The sequence below is a fragment of the Melopsittacus undulatus genome, chromosome 5, assembly GCF_012275295.1.
Source record: "Melopsittacus undulatus isolate bMelUnd1 chromosome 5, bMelUnd1.mat.Z, whole genome shotgun sequence".
Lineage (NCBI taxonomy): Eukaryota > Metazoa > Chordata > Aves > Psittaciformes > Psittaculidae > Melopsittacus > Melopsittacus undulatus.
Window position 1 is genome coordinate 56,851,283 of NC_047531.1, and position 19,201 is coordinate 56,870,483.

The following is a 19,201-nucleotide window of genomic DNA, read 5'->3' on the forward strand; positions in this document are numbered from 1 at the left end:
CTTAATTCTAATTTAAAGCTGCTTAAGAGTAATACAACCTGAAAATAGAATGCTTGAGGGTTTTTTTGTGTGTTTTTTTTTTCTTTCTTTGTTTGGGTTTTTGGTGGGGTTTTGGTGTTGTTTTTTTTTTCATTCCTCCATGCATTCTTCCACTACTACACAAATTTACAAGAAGAATGAAAACGTCTTTCCTGTCTTTGCACAAATTCTGATAGATTATGCTTGAGTTATGGCTTAATTGTCCCCATTATGAGGGCCACAACTTTTTCTCCATTTTCACTATTTCCTGATAACAATTCTTATGATTTTTCTTTTCTCCAGAAAGTGCTTATCAGCATCATCTTTGAAGGATGGGCATTGGAGGTAGATAAAGTTTTCAATAATATTGTCACTAGCACAGCACAGAAAGTTAGTAATTCTTCTCTGGTTCAGTTTTTTCTCCTTGGGCATCCTAGAATCTTATTAACTATCTTGTCCAAATCTTTGCCCTGATGCTTGTGTTTGACCTTGGAAATGATCTGGAAGCCACCTTAATGAACTGTTGCTCCCCAGTATATGTGTAATGACAGTTTAGTCAATTTAGCCTACATTACTTCATTCCAGACATATGCCTTTTTTCTGGCTATTTTGCTATGCTAAAACACTTTGTTCAGTAGTTCCCAATTCTCTGATAAATCCTCTTCACCTTGCATTGATTTAGCACAATTGGAAGCATTCAGGTTGATCTCGGTAAGCAAGTCTCACTTGCACAGTTTGCAAACAACATGTTGTTTCTTCTGCTGTTAGTGCTGTTGTTTCTCTAAATCTTCTTTCCATCTTACCTGATGGAGCCTCACATTGTATGCAAAGTAATTATGTAGTTAGTCTGTCCTGCTATCAGTACATAGTTTTTAATTGGACTAGAGAGCAAGAGAAAGTGACTGTGGGCTTTGAGTATGTTGTATTTACTTGCCATATTGAAACCTGTTACTTTAGATCCCTTGGTCTGAATCAGAAAAGCAAGAACTGAAAGCTTGTAAACAAATCCACATCTTGCTTCCGAAGACACAGATGAGAACATATTCTCCCTCATCATATGTAAGTGAGAAAAGTCGTGATGACTGTAAAGCAAACACTGAGGGGGAAATGGCTCACAGAATAGCGTACAAAAAAAAAGCACCAAATGAATTTTAAAAAACCCTCATGCTATATGTGGCCAACAAGGATTGTACAACAATTTGTTGAGACATTTAATGTCAGAAAAAGAAATTGCTTCTGCTTCAGGATATTGCCATTTTCTTCACAATAGTGCGATACTGTATAGAACCCAAAATGTTTTAGAATCTAATCTCATCATGTCCATCAAATGACCATGCTCGAGGTATTTATTGATGAGGTTGGATAAATCCTAGCTGAAGAGAACACCACTTGTCATGGAGTGAGTAAAATCCTGGGCATGATGCCAGGTTCTCGAGGCCAATTTTGCCTTGATGGTGTATAGTGATTTATACTTGTCTTTGCTTCCATCGCTGAGTGCTAGAGCAGGGAGAATGAAGGAAGGAGGAAAGCAAAGCATAATTTTCTCACAGGGATGTTATTTACTTAAAAATTAAAATCTTTTCATTACTTCATTGTTTTCTGAGAGGAAAAAAAATAGCCTACTGTCCTGGGTTCAGCTGCAGCTGAGTTACTGGCTGGCCTTAAACCACAGCACCTCCTGACTTTATTTGAAATTATATAGTCTGTGCATGAAATGGACATGATGGTTGTGATGGGACTCACCCTAAACACTTTCTTTTTAATGCTGAAATTCTCAATTCCATGACAATAGAAGGTAGTTTATGTTAAATAATCTTAGACTGGACCTCTGATAAAGATCTTGGTAGAATTTTTCTTGCTACTCAATGATATTTGTTTCAGTGAGCAATAGCTCATTTTGCAGTTGGTTTTCAGTGAATTGTAGAGAAGCCTATACACTTTAAACATGGAAGATGACCAACATGTAGAAGCCTTTTATGACTTTCAGTAAAGTCTTTTGTTTTGCTGGCTTATTAAAATTAATTGTTGCACTAGGGAGCTTACTGACCTGTGCCAGGAACAGGGGTTTGCACCTATGCCGTGTAGCCTCACAGCATTCCTGGACTAAAGTTGAGTCAGGAGAGAGAAATGACTCATTCTTTGTACCATTCCCCTCTGACATTACTTCATGAAAAATCAAGAGGTTTAGTCTGAAGTGTTGCTGTTGTGTAAGAAAACAGAAAGATTACATTAACTTTAGGGGAGAATGGAACAAGGAGGAAGAGAGGTCCATTGAGAGCTAATAAATAGAGAAACTGTGTCAGGCTGAGGAAATCCCTTGAGCTAAAAATAATTGAAGGCTAGGAGAGTATGTGGGAGAGGTACATGCATGTGCTTTTGTTGATCTTCCTTTGGCTTTTGATTATGGTCACTCTTGGAGGCACAGTACTGAGTTAGATGAGCCCATTTTTTGTGGGGTGGGGAAACCTGAAAACCAGAACTTTGGGATTCAACATTCAGAAAGGGTCCAAGACTTTGTTTTATGGTTGTGCAGCCAACCTTCTACTGGAATGGAAGGGAAGGAAAGAAAAGAAACCCATGTGTTTTAAATATCTGAGACTTATAAAATAGTTAGGGTTGGAAAGGACCTTAAGATCATCTAGTTCCAACCCCTCTGCCATAGGAAAGGACACTTCACCCTAGGCCATGTTGCCCAAGGCTCTGTCCAGCCTGGCCTGGAGCACTGCCAGGGATGGAGCATTTACCACTTCTTTGGGCAACCTGTTCCAGTGCCTCACCACCGTCACAGTAAAGAACTACTTCCTTATACCTAACTTGAACTTCACCTGTTTTGATTTGGAGCCATTATTCCTTGTTCTATCATTACAGTCCCTCATGAAGAGTTCCTTTCTGGAATCCCTGTAGGCCTCCTTCAGATACTGGAAGGCTGCAGAAACTGTCTTGTAAAGTCAGCAGTCTGTGCATTTTCAGAGAACCATAGAATGGTTTGGGTTGGAAGAGACCTTGAAGATTGTCTAGTTCCAACCTCCTGCCATACCTTTCACTAGACCAGGTTGCCCAAAGCCCCATCCAACCTGGTCTTTTAGTGAATTTGGTTTAACAGAGCATTCCTGTAAGTGAAGCTGAAGATTTGTGCCTTGTTATTGTGATTAAATCTGAGAAAAAAGGAAAGTTCAAGGTTGTCAGCTGAGAAGACTATCCTGAGACAGTAAAGTAAGAGCCACCAAACTTGGTTAGACATGTGAAAGTACACTTTTGCCTCAGACTGCTAATTTGTTGGCAATAAGATGTGGCTTCATATATATTGTGGACATAGATCCAAATGAATTTGGGAAATGAAATCTGAATGTGACTAGTAAAACTATTTATAGGGATTTTTCTTCTTTCACATCCATTCACATGGAAGAACTCTTCCCAAGAACATCACTTTAATTCCCAGTTACTGGTTTCTTAATTAGGCTGGTCATCAAAGATATGGCTTGTAAACCCAAAGCTCCAGAATCATTCCTTCCATGAGATAATACTGTCCAGGCATATATTAAATTGGCATTGCTAACAGCAAAACTAAATTCTGTGCTTTCCTGAATCTTTCAGATGCTGTTATGGATTGTCTGAAGGTGAAAGTTGTCTTCCTGTTATATAAAGTCTTCAGTTTGGGAGTTTAATAGTTGTGAAAGCATATTCGGGAAAAATTCTTCATCTTGGGATGGTACAGAAAGCTAGAGTGGTATTAAGCTGAGATTGCCATTTTAGCTAGAAATTGAGGGGTGTGAGGCAGATAATACAATATTGGCTTGTTCACAGTGATATAGCCCTCTATTCAAAATATCTTTTAAAATCTAATTCTGTTTTCACAATGCAGTTAAGCAAGAGAAATTGGAAATCTGTGAAGTGACACCACAAGTCCTGTGTTAGTCTTGACAATGTAGGGTCACAAAGAAGCTGGCAGCTCACCATCAGAATTGTGACACCTTTTCTATTCATGATGTCCTTCACCAGCTTTATTTCAAGGTGTTTTCAGTGGAGAGTCACATACAAGGACGATAAAAGAGATGGCAGGACCCAAGACATTTCAGTCTCTCTCCAAGGAAAACAGACCTAGCGGCACGGTCTAGATACTGACCCTATTTTCATGAATTCCCTAGCAAATTTGAGTCCAGATATAAGTGTCCCAGATATCAGAAAAATAGATCTCTCTAAGCCCTCAGAAGCCTTGTCTGAACAAAATCCTCTCAGTCTTTCCAGTAAAGTTCCTGATTAGGGAACTTAGAAGACCACTTACAGGGACAGGCTGATAGTTGTGTACAGTATCAACAGGTGCCAGCTCTAATCATGTAGGGGTATCCTACCCATTTTTACCAAGGTGTTTGCTTCCCTTTTAGTATCCTCACTTTCTAGGTAGAGGAAGCACAGCATCAGTTTGATGTTTTTTCCCAAGGTGACTTAACCAGCCAGTTTAGCAACTATGCAGAGGTGACAATGTAAGCCGTTCAAAACTGGCTACATATGAACTTTGAGGCATCTGCATTTATTCTATATTAGTAATGAAAAGGAATTTCTCTGGGCGGAGGAACTAGCCTGGGATGAGCTCTGTGGCATCTAGGTCAGTCTTTAAGTGCTGTCTGAATTGAAAGTCTGAATGCTGACTCTTTATGTTGGAAAATATCCTGCTGGTTTTGCATTTGTTTTTGGCATTTCTCAGATTCTCTAGGAAGACAGTTCAGCAAAATTATTCTGAAAGCCAATAAAAAGAAGCTGAAAATGTTTTGTAGGTTTTTTTAGCACATTAATATGTCACCAAGATGCCATTAGAATCCTGACATTGATGCATTTCCAAATCGAGATCCTTTTCTTTGTACACATGCTTCTCTTAAAATTTGCTGTTAAATTTGTTTTGTGCCGATAAGGTTTCTTTTACGGACCACTGGTAGTTTCTACTGATCTCCTGAGGATCTTAAAAGTAATCTAGTGAAACTTGGAATTGCAGTTCTGAATTTCTAAAGATGGGCAAAGCAAAATGGAGGTGTTACATAAGCTGTGTTGGATCTACTTGACTTCTAATTGGCCATTGTTCTCTGTGTCAGCAGATGTGGAGGCTGATTAGCATGAACCACTTTCTGGTTCAGTGAACTTCTGAGAAGTTCAGACTCACAACAGGACAGAACCGTAGGGACACACCACATAGGATCATGAGGCTACTGTAGTGACTCTTCAGGTAGCTAGACTCTCTTCTTGCATCTACCCTAGATTCAATCCCTATGTGAAAATATTGATGAAACTGCTTTTTATATGGCCTAGAAATCTGACCAAAACCTTTCTTGTTATTTCATTCCCATTTTCACAACTGTTCTGTGTATAGAACTGTCATGCAAAAATAATCATCCAGTCATAACTAATAAGGAGATGAGAGGTATGCTAATTGTTTTACCACATTTGCTTTCACTTCCAGTATTTGAGTTGGGTACTTGAATTCAGGACAGGCAGCAGATTCTGTTTGACACTCCTTCAAAAGAGGAATTTTAACAATATCAAGAGAAGGTTACAGAGCTCATAGAAGTATCACCTTTGAGGTGTTACAGTATTTTCCACTTGTAGATACAAGTGTATGTATCATGACAATGCCTTTGTCATTTTAAATAATAGTTAATCTAGTGATTCGAAGAAAAGCAGTTTGGTTCTATTAGGAACACTAATTACACACTTTTGAAAAGACTCTGATAGTACATAGGACAAAGCAGTTATAAGATGGTTATAAAAATCCTTGAGTTAAAACTTTCTGGTAAGTGCTTCAAACTGATAGCTCTAATTCAAGCAGCAGAAATAAATACAGTAAAAATATATATGATCTAAATATCACTTGTTGTAGGCTCTGAGAAGGCTCTAACACTGATAACCACTTTTTAAAAGGCTAATACCAAACTGCAGACCAAATGGTTAATATTTTTCTCTCCAAATTAAACTATGACATTAGCAGAAAAATATTCACTAGCAATATAGATGTGTGTTTGGTTTTTGAAAGAACTTTATTGGAAAACATTAGGAAATTATATTTACTAATATAAAGCTGTTTTTTTTAAGCAATGTGGAACTATAACAGATAAGACAGGATAACATGTAAATACTGATTTTTGAATTGGTGCCAACTGTAAGTTGGTTTGTTGTTTTTAAGTGATACTGATGCTTTCTGAAGCGCTGTGTCCCTTCTGTTAGGTAAACAAACATTTGTGGTATGGTTGTCGAGGTGTTAGTTGTGAAAATGTATCAGTGCTTGCAGTTTAGGCCAGCATGTTTGTGTGTGTTTGGAAGGGTGGAAGAAGGTCTCTGGTAATCACTGTTCAGATGCTTCTGACAAGGGTCATATTGGAGGAGTAGGTTTAATTTCATAGAATCATAGAATAGTTAGAGTTGGAAAGGACCTTAAGATCATCAAGTTTCAGCCCCCCTGCCATGGGCACTAAACCATGTCACCCAAGGCTCTGTCCAGAGTGGCCTTGAACACCACCAGGGATGGAGTATTTTCAGCTTCCCTGGGCAACCCATACCAGTACCTCACCACCCTAACAATAAAGAATTTCTTCCTTAGATCCAGTCTAAACCTCTGCTGTTTAAGTTTCAACCCATTACCCCTTGTCCTATCACTACAGTCCCTAATGAAGAGTCCCTCCCCATCATTCCTATAAGCCCCCTTCAGGTACTGGAAGGCTGCTATGAGGTCTCCATGCAGTCTTCTCTTCTCCAGGCTGAACAGCCCCAACTTTCTCAACCTGTCTTCCTACATAATATCAACAGCCTGGAGCTGATTCTCGACGCATTTTGTGTATCCTCATGAAAAAGTATCTTCAGTACAGATTTAGGTGATACTCTCTTTCTCAGGTTTGCTGTCTTGAGTTAGTGCAGCCACATAGTGAAACAACCCTTTACCTCCACAAAGCATTTTCATGAGTAGCATAGACTCGTGCATAGACTGATCTGTGCAATCTATGCCATTAGACTGCAGTAAAATCATTTAAGGAATCATAGGAGTATTAGTGGTAGGCCAGATCACATTGTGCTAGGCATTATAGAGAATAAAAGATGATCCCTGCCCCAAATCTTTCAGTATAGTTCTTCAAAGAAGCAATCTGGTGTAACACAGAGAGTTTTTTCAGTGCTAGGTTCTTTTCCCTGAATGTGAACAGAGGATGTATATATCAATACAAGCTGATATCTGAGTGAGTTTGAGTATCAAGAGCTGTCTTGAGGCAAGAGGCATATCATAGCAAGTGGCATATATCATGGTGAATTAATGCTTTCATGCCTTTTTTAAGAATGCGTAAGTTTACATAACGCTTTCAGTTTCTTAAGCTGTGCAAAGTTATGAAAATAGGAGGAGGGAGATTAGGACTACTCTGTCATAGCACTAAATTTGTCAGTATAATACTGACTGTTTCTTAAGTTATGTTTTCTTAAATGGTACAATGGGAAGGAGTCTGTGTCTTACATGTCTAGAAGCACAGTTAAGTACCATTGTCTTGCAAGTACATTACTTTTTAAAGAAGCATTGTCTTGAGCATGTAAGAATGTCACTGGATTTTTTTTTGTGCTGTATGAAATTAGTTTTGAATTTTGATAGCTATGTTTTCATGAAGGTAAGACAAAACGTATGGGGAAGAAAGCTCTAATAGAAAATATGCAACATTATTCCAGTGATCTTACAGTATTCTCAATAGAATAGCTTGTAAGCCATGTTTGTTTTGTGAAGAGAAAAATGATGCTAGTATTATATTCAGGCCACACTGAATGTTACTTTCCTTCTTTATTTTCTTCCTCACCGGAAGATGAATTCTGCAATACCTGATACCCCACAGTAACGTTTTGTGCCACATTTACCGCACGTCACATTTAAATCTAAGGCAGCTGACTGAGATTCGACAGATGGTGTTGCTTCCATGCACTGTTAAGCTTGTTGCTCCCGAGGTTCCAGCCAGTGGCGTGTGCAGGTGTTGCTTTATGTCTTACTGTGAATAAAGCTAGTTAGGGCTCTGAAATTGCTGTTACATACTTGTGGGACCCTCGTCTCCCATGTTCTCTCTATAATGTTTAGTATCCCAATTATCAACCATTCTGAAAGCTACCATATTACACATGACCGCTGGCTTGAAGTGAGCTTTGACAGAAATGGCCGTGTTTTCATTTTAGAACTTGCTTGTAATACTCTATATGATGGCTTGACTTCGCGAACGAAGATTTGGGAATGGCTTTACCCACACTTGCACGTGTGAGTAAACCCTTTGGGCCTGCACAGTGTTTTTAGCTGAGCCACAGCATGCTTGGAACTGGCCCCACCCTTTACACCTGAGGTTTATTTGCCAGGGCCCAGTGATCTTGGATGGTGACAGCAAAGTCTTCAGGTTATAGGCTTGGTTAGAGTCTCCTTCTCTTAGATGGATGGCCTTACAGGGCTAAACGAGCTCCATCTGCCTGGTTTGAAGTTACAGTTGTCCTTCTCCTAGGATGGTTGCCTGAAGGCTGGTGAGCCCATCCTGCCCATGGACACACTTTGTCTGACCCTTCAGCTGAGACCTGTCTGGCATGGAAGACCCTACTGGAGGTGTATGCCACCACCAGCATAGCTCCAAACCTCACAAGAACAGGCAAGCTCTTTCCCCACAACAAGGAGGTGTCCATGAAAGAGAATACTCCATATACTTATTCAGCATGTGTATGGGTAGAGCAACATGATAAGACTGAAGGAAAAAATGTCATTTACTTTACAGAAAAGGGGGAAGTAAACTTAAACTAAACCAATAAAATAACCCCCAAAACCATAAGATGGGATTTTGTCCCATCTTTACTAACCCTTTCCCTTTGCCTGGAATAAAAGTCATGAGACTCCACTATGTTACGTGGCTGGCAGATGTTCGGAACTTGTGTATCTAGCCCCATATCAGCTCAATGAAGAGAAGAGCATTCCCATTATAATTACCCAGTCCACTTCCTACAGATTTTCTGTTTAAATTTTCTATTCAGATTCTCCTTGTGCCCAAACCTCGTTAATTTTTGTGATTTGCTGTTTGAGCACTATCACAACTCAAGCTGATTAAGCACCAAGAATCATGGATATACCCACAGTATTTTGAAATTAATTCATGAATGTTTGGATGAGACTGTGTCCAAAGTGTTACACTTTTTAATTTACCAAAAAATTTCCCATATTACGGCGCTGGATTTAAAAATAATTCAGGAAAATGGTCTAGGTGGAGAGAAGGAACAATAGGCATGAGGGCAATGGTGTCTTGTTGTCTTCAGATACTTTACCAATGAATAAGATAAGCTGCATCTTTATTTTGTGGCCCTTCCAGTTTTGCTTTCCCCTCCCTTCCTCAAAATCTTACAGCAAATAGGATATATATGCTTTAAGTTCCACATCCTATTCCCAAAATCTAAAACTTAGGGGGAGATTTGTTACTGCCCACTTACATAGTATAAAACATGGATGTAGGACCGGGACAGGAGTAAGAGCTTTCTGCTAAATGCAGTGATTCAAATCAAATAAAAAAAAAATAATAATTCAACTTTAGTCACTGTACTGAGTCACTGTCCTGAAGACTTTATGTTCTGACACAGTAGTGGGTTAAGGGAGACTCTTCCATCTTTTCTTCATGCATGACAAGTCATTTGGAAGAACTGTGCAGCTGGCAGAGAAGAGGTGTGAGCATGTCTATCTCCTTGACATGCCTGACATTCTTCCAGCTACATTAGGTAAAATTAACTGATTGACTAGGGGCAACTTCTACTTTGTGCCAGGATAAGGAAGAACACCTTGAGCATCATTTATCTTAATTTTGTTTTCCATAGACTCTATAGTACGTAATTGTGTTAAGGGTAAACATACTTGTTAGCAATACAAGTATTTTTGTTTTCTTCACACCTAATTGTGTTCATAAATTTGTGAAATGTGTTTTTATAATGTTAAATTGTAGGATTTACTGATAAAATGACATGGTAGCTGGGCTTTAATGAAATAATGTAATGATTATCATTTTAATTGTACCACACACTTTGATATGAGAGGTTTGCCCATGGAAATCAGTGAAGTTCCTTGCATCTCTGTACTTTCCACATATTTACTTTCTTATCTCATTCAAAGGTATGATGGAGATTGTGTGTTTTCCTATGAAAATTCAGAAACTGGCTACTACCCAATATGTTATCAGACTAGAATCATGATTTGACTCTATTGGATATTACATGGTTTCTTAGATTAAGTTATTTTATTTTCTTCTCTGACTTCCTATGTGTTGTGTGGTGGAACTTTTTTCCTGTAGTTGTTATTGAAATTCTGTAGTATGAATATTGTTGTCTGATCTGGTACTTCAAAATTTGTATTCTTACTAAGCTCTTGGCTGTATATTGATATTAAGACCAATAAAGAAGAATATATCTATTTTTGTGTCCACACATGGTGCAATCTAAGAGCGATTTTTTTAACTTCAGAATGGGAACATGGGATTTTAAAAATGAGCACGGAGACTTGAGTGCTACTTCATGAGGGCATTGCAACTGCCACATTACATTGCCTGTCCACTGTCCTTCCTTTGGTAGAGGACTGTAATGGTGTCTGAATAGAAGAGTGGAAGAGGAAAAGCCATTATGATGTGCAAGCATATCTGAGAAGGAAAATATTTTTCCTCATACTGGTTGCTTTAGGCTCTAAAAGAAGTCTTATTCATGTGCATTCCTTTTAAAACCTCACTGAAGTTCTGATCTCCCTCATTAATTGTGGCAATGAATTCCAGTGTTGATATAAAAGCTTTTACTTATTTAGTCAGGCTTTTCTGCTTCACCCATCAAATTTTCTAGCTGTATCATGAAAAATAGAATCATAGAATCATAGAATAGTTAGGATTGGAAAGGACCTCAAGATCATCTAGTTCCAATCCCCTGCCACCAGCAGGGATACCTAACTAGAAGCAAAACTTGTCAAATAAACTTTGAAAAACAAACTTTCTTAAAAAAAAATAAGGAAAAAAAATTCTTTATTTATTCATCCTGGAAGTTATAGTAGGAGCTGTGTGCTCAACACTTTTGAATAAGCCACTGGTTTAGATGCCTAAGTATAGGCATAGAATGCTAACTTCAAGCACGCACTTTACAAATTCTTGGCTTTGGTTACAAATGTCAGTTAATACAGGTAATAGCAGAAGTATACCACATCATGCCAGAATCTAAATAATGAAAAGATCCGTATGATAATAGATTAAAATCTATTATGAAAGCATGAAAGAGTTATAAGTCTGTTAAGTGACTGAATAACACATGAGGACATATTTTAAAGAAATACTGTCTTCCAGTTGCTCCTGTCCATGCAGGTCCCAAAGGATGCCTCCCCATCTGCTGCTTTCAGCTGCCCATTACCTCTTTCTTTTCCCTGTGCTTATACTATTGCTGTCAGGATTACAACTTAATTGAAGAACTGGTTGAAGAGATGGAGATATTAGGGTGGTAACTATTTCTTAGTGATACTTAGTGATACCATCTCTTAATGATGGTAGTTTTTACCAGCTTATAATGGCAGAGATTCACAGACCAGTCCTCTGTACAGAGGGTTAGGAGTAATCTATTAAGTGAGAGAACTCTGATTTATTGCCAGAGGTGTTTGATATGGTGATCAATGGTTTTGTTATTGTAAGGCTTAAAGGAAAGTAGTTAAAATCTGGTTGAAAGTTAGATGGCAAAGAAAGAAAAATCTTAAACTAGAAAATCATCCTGGAGAAGGCCACTTAAATACATTTTGCTACCAAAGCAAATTGAATAACAAAATAAAGATACAAAGTTGGACACAATAAATCAATGAAGAGAATTAATTCATTAAAACCTAAAAAAACTTTAAAAATTGGAAATTCTGTCCAAATGCCATCAGCAGATTGGAGCACAAGTTATGACACAACCTCAAAATAATATTTATAAAAAGAAAGGAAAATAAATACAAACAATAAAGTGCTCTGAAGATTTGACATAAGGTAACTGACTATATAAACGGAGGCTTCTGCCCTAGTAGCAGATAACCTACAGAATCCTCTGTATTGCAGAAAATATTGAGGACATTGCTCATTTAAAAACATTTTTAAAGAGCGAAATTTAGTGTGGCCTCAACTGAAGATAAAAGCTTTGGAATAGAGTTTGTGTCTCTTTATATATTTGCAGTTTGATCTGCTCCTTGACAGGCTCAGGATTGTTTGGATTTTTTTTTGGATTGGGGTGACGGCAGCTTGCTGGTTTTTAATTATCTTTTCTTTAAGTACTTGTAGGTACTTAAATCAGAATATAGGGGGAAAAGAAAGCACTAGAATCCAATTATGTTCACAGAGGCATTTTGAACAGATGGACAACAACAGAGAAGTTTGGATCTATATTCCAAAATCTGGGATGATTTACGACATTATTTCCAGTCAGTCTCTAGATCTAAAGCATGAAAAGAAAGAGCAGATCTGGGTGAGGAAATGTCATGGATCCACCAAAACAACTGTGATCAAAGACTTGAATGTGAAAAATAAAAATTAAAATCCCCAAGCTGTTCAGACCCTGAATCTATTTAAGGACAGAATTGTTTAGAGACCTGAAGTCTGCTTTGACCATGTCTTTGGGTAGGAGGTTGGGTTGGATGACTTCCACAAGTCCCCTCCAACCTAGAATGGGTTTATAATTCTTTGATTCCTTCTGGTCTGTTTTACAGTAGGCACAGAGAGGTACATTTTACCTTGGACTTGTGCCAGATGAACTCAAAGGCACTGCAGCTTCCCTGGAAATGCCTCTTTGTATGGTACAACTCACCACATGTCAGTGTCCATCTTGGGGAGCATGCTGACTGGTATGCATGTCGGCAGTAGGCCTGATCCCCCCTCAGCAAGGCAGCAAAAGGTTGATAGGGTCACAAGATGGTTGGATGTACAGCCAAGAGCTGCAAAGATGCAAATGCTTCCAGGAATGGAGTAAGGATGGATGGGTTAGGATTTGGATTCCCATCCTACAGCAGATGCTTTGCAAGTGAACCACTGAGCACAAGCTCAGTAGGGATCCTGAATGCTATTTAATCTTCCTTTATTTGGGAATTAAGCATGAGGAGTAGTGTATCTGTAACTGTTAGTGTGTTCATCTATTATGGGTGTTGTATCTGTTTTTGAAGAGTAGGCCAAGATGAAATAATTTTCTTTTTTGAATAGTTGAGGTAAAAGTGTTTAAACTAGCCCTGGGTTTTTAATGACACTCTATGTTTGTCAGGACAATATCTAAATCTGCTTGAAACTTGGCTTGTTGTAGTCCGCTCTGCAATGTTCGGTGCCTAGCAACCATCATCAGGGCCAGTATTTTCATCCACTTTCCCTTTAAAGTGTTTTCCAGTTTCTTCTAGCTAGGGTATGAAATAAAAACAGCCTGAGAGACACTTACCTCTGTTTGTAATGGCAATAGCTGATTTTATGTACTTCAGGACAAGCTTTACCATGGTAGGAAGCTCTCCAAATCATTCTTTATTATTCTAATATTATGATTTTGAATCCTTGAATTTCATCTCCTGGAAAGCCTTCCTGTGCATGCAGTAGGAAGATGCAAAAATTTGTGTGCTCTATGTCACTTAGAAAAAATCACAGGTCATTTGGAAGGAAGAAGAGAAATCAAAAAAAATAGTGCAAAAGGGTTAATTTTTTCCAAAATTGTTCTTCAAATGTGTTATCAAGAAAAACATTCTTGAATGCTTTCTAAATAAGCAGACAGCTTGCAGATGCAGTTTTTCATCTCCATGCTGTGCAGACAATAATCCTATTTTCTCAGTATTAATAACTGCAGGGGCTTTAGGGGAAAGCCTAGTCTTGCAGCAGATGTTAAATGAAAACTGCATAGCCTAGACCTTATGTGCAAACTACTCTCTTTCTTTTCCAGGTTTCAGTTGGAAGGTATGTTTTTCAAGTATTGTCCTTTTCCTTCCTCTATTAGGAAGGTATTGTGCCTGCATTACTTGAACAGTGTCTTGTATATGTATTTGTAAGTGCCATTTGTCTGTTGCATAAGGCTGCTTTCCTGGATAATGGCTTAGCATGATTATTCCTCTTTGCAATAACGTAAAAGAAGGAAATAACAACTATATTTTTTGTTTTCTTTTAAATCAAGTAGCTGTAAAATTGATCATCCCCATTACTAGTTCTATCATTTAATTTCTTTACAGTATAATAGCTCAGCTATGGTATGCTGGAGCTTGTAGTTCCTATAGGCTCTGCAGAGGCAGTTCAGGCCATGATGCAGGACTCACAGTTCACTTGGACAATAGTGGTGCTTCCTTTAATGAAAACACAATTAAAACCAGGCAGGAGCCCCAGGACTGCTATAAGTTATTTAATTACAGTTTATGGAAAGCTGGTGAGATGAGATCATTTCTGCCTGTATGAGACTCTTAAGGTGATGAGCTACTTGTGAAGATGAAATGGTTTACAATACAAAATTAAAAAAGCACCAGTGTTGGAGCTAGGTGCTCAGAGGATGTAAACTGGTGTAACCCCACAGATTTCCGTGGGACTAGTTTGAAAACATGGCTGTCGCATTAAAAACAAACTTAACTGTAGGGAGAGTAGGAAGCAACCTACCTATAAGCTTCTCTTCTCTTGGCCTTTCCTTAGTTTCCTTTTCTACTTTCCTGCAGTCTTCCCACCTGTATAGTCTTTTTTCTTTAACAGCCATACCAAGGAACAAAATCTATTTGTGGAGTTACAATACATTTCAGGTCACTACTCAAAGACTGGTTGACATAGCAGAAACATAAGCTAAGGGTGTATTATCTGAGTCATATGAAGTACACTGAGTGAGAAAAGATCTTCTGCAAGTATTCTTTTGGATGGTGAGTGACCTTTGCCTGTGTAGTTTGTGTGGAGTTGGGGTTTCTTATCCAGTTACCTCACTTTCCTGAAATGTTGTACTCCAAATTGGAGTTCAGTGTTTCTTAGGCAAATTTAATGCTTACAGCTGTGAAATTAAATATTATGGATTAAAGTCTGTCTGTCTTATCCAATGAGAAATACATGTATGTTATCTCTCGCTGAGCCAGTGCTTGCTCTGTCTCATATGCACATACTCTATACTTGTCAGTATGTATTTTTAATTCATTTGGTACTTACTGCTGCTCAGTGACATCCCAGGTAAAATTATTAAATATTAAGCTTGGATATATGTCGGTAAAAGGTCATCTGGGACATTTGTTGTGTTTATTTCCTTTGAAGTACCAGTTCAGTTTCAGAAACACCTTCAAATGTTAAAAAACATTGATAAAGTTATAGCGAATTATATAAAATAAGCAATGATATTCCTTGGTTTGCTTGTGAACTTTAGTTTTGGAATGGCCTACTGTTCCAGTTTTGGCTGTAGAAGAAAAAGAATTTAATGGTATAGGGATAGGAGATCATTCCTTTTGCCAGCTCCATAATCTGTGTGTTCTTCAGTGCATGAGGAGCAAGGAGGTGAGCAGCATGATCATCAGCGTGTGCTTGTTAAAATGATGTGTGGAAGGAAAGTGGTTGACAGCAAATATGATCATATTTGCTGTTATATTTCTCTTCATATGCCAGCTTTTTAATTGGGACATCTAGATTGTTATAGTAGCCCGTTTATACAGAGATGGAGGAACAAAGGCAGCAAGTGAGATTTTTTTGTGATAGAAGCCTCATTTTTAAGACAGAACAACCATCAAGTGTGTCCTCTAACTCAGATCCAGCCTGGAGAAAGATGAGTTTCCAATACGTAGGTGGCATAAATGTCAGACTGGATTTTTCTGATTAACGCATGTGTCACCATGTGCACTTTTTATAGCAGTGTACACTACCAGTTTCTGCAGGAAGAGCTTCTAGGTTCAGAGTGGAATTTATAGTTAAGATGAGAAAACACACAACATGAAACAGCCACTGAGAACTCTAGGGCACTCACTTGATGGGGGTGATTCAGATTCATGTCTTTGAACAGCTCAGCGACTTAAATGGTATCTCCTCTGCCCAGCAAACATCCCATCTACCAGGTTACATGATCATTCTTGGCTTTTTACCTGTCAGAGAGACTCTTGGTGAACATAATAAAATACAGTGTGGAAAAACGGAGGGGGACTGAATCCATGTCCATGGCTGGGACAACCAATAGAGAGATGCAAAAGACTTTCAAGCCTGGTCTGTGATGAGTCAATCACTTATACATAATGAGGTATCTGCAACAGGAAACCTTGAGAGATAATAATTCTTTTATCTAGTTGCTAAGACATTCTTAAAAAATTGAAGATTCACATCTTTAAATAAGCAAAGATCTGTATTGGGATTTCCCAAAGCAAGATGAATACTGTAATCAGCTGCAGAGCTACTCGTTATGCAGTGGCTAAGGATACTCTATTTTTTTCTTCTAGAACACCATCATCCCTAAGAAGAATTTGTTTCACTTAATTTCAAACTCTTGATTAGGAAACTAGGGACCTATTTCATGCTTAGATTCAGTTCTTTGCGTCTAGATGGAGCATTACATAGTGCCTCTATGTTAAAGATAATAGGTGGCTCCATTCCCTTGATGTGTACGTTCTTCTATAGCTGGTGTTATGACCCTCTGTAGACAAAAGATGCACAACTATGTACCAGTCTACTTGTAGCTGGCTTCTCTTTGCAGTTCCCTTTATAAATGGTCAGAAAGAATGATGAAAGCCAGTAATAACTGCAATACTGTTCGCCTTACTAAACTACCCTCATTGTTTTGAAATGCCTCAAGTGTATAGCAACATCTATAACATTAAAAAATTCAGGAAAAGGGCCATATATGTTTCACTGGGATGTTTCAATTTCTCTAACCCTTATTTAATGAACTACACTAAACTAAGTGCTTAAAAGCCTTATAAATTGCTGCAAAGATTGTAAGTAGCCTTTTTGAACCCAAAGCAAACTAATGAGAAACATTGATTTAAAGGAACCAAATAACTTTGACTCAAATTAGTAATGAGACAAGAGAACATTTTATTGCTTCAATAGCTTGTGTGAAATGAATTGGTGGCCCCAGTCCAGTTTCTAGTAAATGTTTCGCTGCTACAGTAATAGTCTTTCTATAAATCATCGGTAGTGCCCACATCAGAAAAGTCACCGCTAATATTTGACCATAATTGGCTGAGTGAATATGTTCATGCAGGATTGTCCTCAATGCCTTTCAAAGGAGTTTCTCTTTGCTAATGTTAAGAAGTGTTGGCAAGGAGTTTGGGGGAGAAAGGAGAGGGTTTGTTGAGTGTTGCAGATATTCTTTGGGTTAAACTCCTTGATTTCTAATTCTGTAGAAGTTTTCTTTTTGTCCAAACTAAAATCCAATGAAAATGAAGTGGAGGAATATCAAGAAAGGCATTGAGCTGCATAGTCCTGACATTCTCCTGTTGTAATGGCTGATGTTTCAATTATTCTTATGCTGCTGCCTTTTCGTTAGATGGACAATAGTAGCAGTGCTAATTGTATTTCTGGGTGTTCACAGAGAATGTATTCTGCAATTCCTTACTTTGCTCTAACACTCACTGGTGCTTTCTCTGCTCTTAACCTGTTGTGTACTCTAAGAGTTGTTCCAAGTTGGCTGCTATTTTAAGTTTTTCTTATGAGACATGCTGTCTTGCCTGTTGTCCTTTGCTTGCCCTAGGGCATCTCCATAGTATGTTCCCCTTAATGGAAGCTAGTAAGATCTGCTTCATCAAGCTGCTAGTTTGTCAGCAAAAAAACCTCTTCAATGTCTTAAAAATCTGACATCTGTGTAACACTGCAGGTATAAGAGCCACGGGACTGTGTTATTAGAGCACGTAGGACAGCCATTACAAATAGGTGAATCAGTCCAGATAAAATTAGAACTGACTTTGTTCTTTACCAAGTCCTTGAACCAAACCTAGATCAGATTGTTTTTGAAATAATATCAAAAAATATCAAATCTATCTCAGATTTTTAATTTTAATCACTCATTCAGGACTCTGATACTTCTATTTTGTTGAGCTCTCAAAGTTAATCCATTTCTGTTCATTTTTATGCACCCTGCATATTCTTCCTTGTTCTAGTGATGGCCCTTTGTGCAAAATCTGCATCATAGAAGGGTAGCTATTCCAGCCAGACCAGACTTGGGAGGGACCAGAAAATTCCTCATGGAAAAATAAAATCAAACTAACCAAATACAATAAATCCAAAAACATTTCCCCACCTTTCCTCTTGAAAGAATTCCTTCTCTGTTAAAGGATGAGAGCTGTGGTAAAGGTTTGGGTAATCAACCGTTTGGTGTACTTAACAGAACCTCAAGCCTCCAGTGGTTTGACTGTCACTGTTCAGAGTTTAAAAAGGCTTTTCTTGCTAGAGTGTACTATGCATATGTAGTAGTCAGTCTCTTTTTTAGTGTGCTTCAGACACAGTGGCATGCTATTAGCATTAGCAGACAGTTCTCTTAAAGGTCAGATGAAGTCAGAGAAGCATATTCTTCAGTGATAAAATAAAGCCAGAGCTGACACTTCAACAGTGCCAAGGAAAATGCAGTCTCTCTTTGTGTGCAAGCATGCACATGCATCTCAATCAGAAAGCCAGTCTCTGCATTCTTATAGAACACCATAGTAACTTCATAAAAAGTAGAGTCCACACAGAAACATATTTACACTTGAAATGAGAATTATTTTTTTTTCTTGAAAAGCTAATAATATCAGTGATCTCTGTGCTGCAACTAGGAAACTATGGTTGCATTTATATAATCTTTCTGTTTATGACAGATTAAAATAATAAAATCATTGAAGATATCTGAAGACTAATTCATTAGGAAGGAGTTGAATAAAATCATAGTACTTTTTGTTTTGCCTCATGTTACTTTATTTTTATATGCTATTCAATATAATTAGTGAGTAAGACTTCAGAGTGGTGTAACAGACAATGCTAGGAATGGTACTTGGATTAGGTTATTTCATCATTTACTCTAAAAACATATTTAGTCTGATGGGGCAGTCAGGTAAACATTGAAACAAGCAGGAAAAAAGAATGGCCTAAAAGCACTCTTTTAACAGAAAATATTTAAAAGTTGGATTGTGGAAGGCTGTTCTCTCACTCAACACTACTGATCATGAAGTCCTAACTACAGTAAACCACAGCAGTCTAACTCAGTCAAGTCTACTGGGTTACACTATAGCCCATTATCTGGT

General features: G+C 38.0%; 1 protein-coding gene across 1 annotated transcript in view; it reads left to right on the forward strand.

Moving 5' to 3' along the window:
• CACNA1C (calcium voltage-gated channel subunit alpha1 C) overlaps positions 1-19,201 on the forward strand; it is a 448,111-nt gene that overhangs the window by 43,724 nt on the left and 385,186 nt on the right. The window lies entirely within an intron of this gene.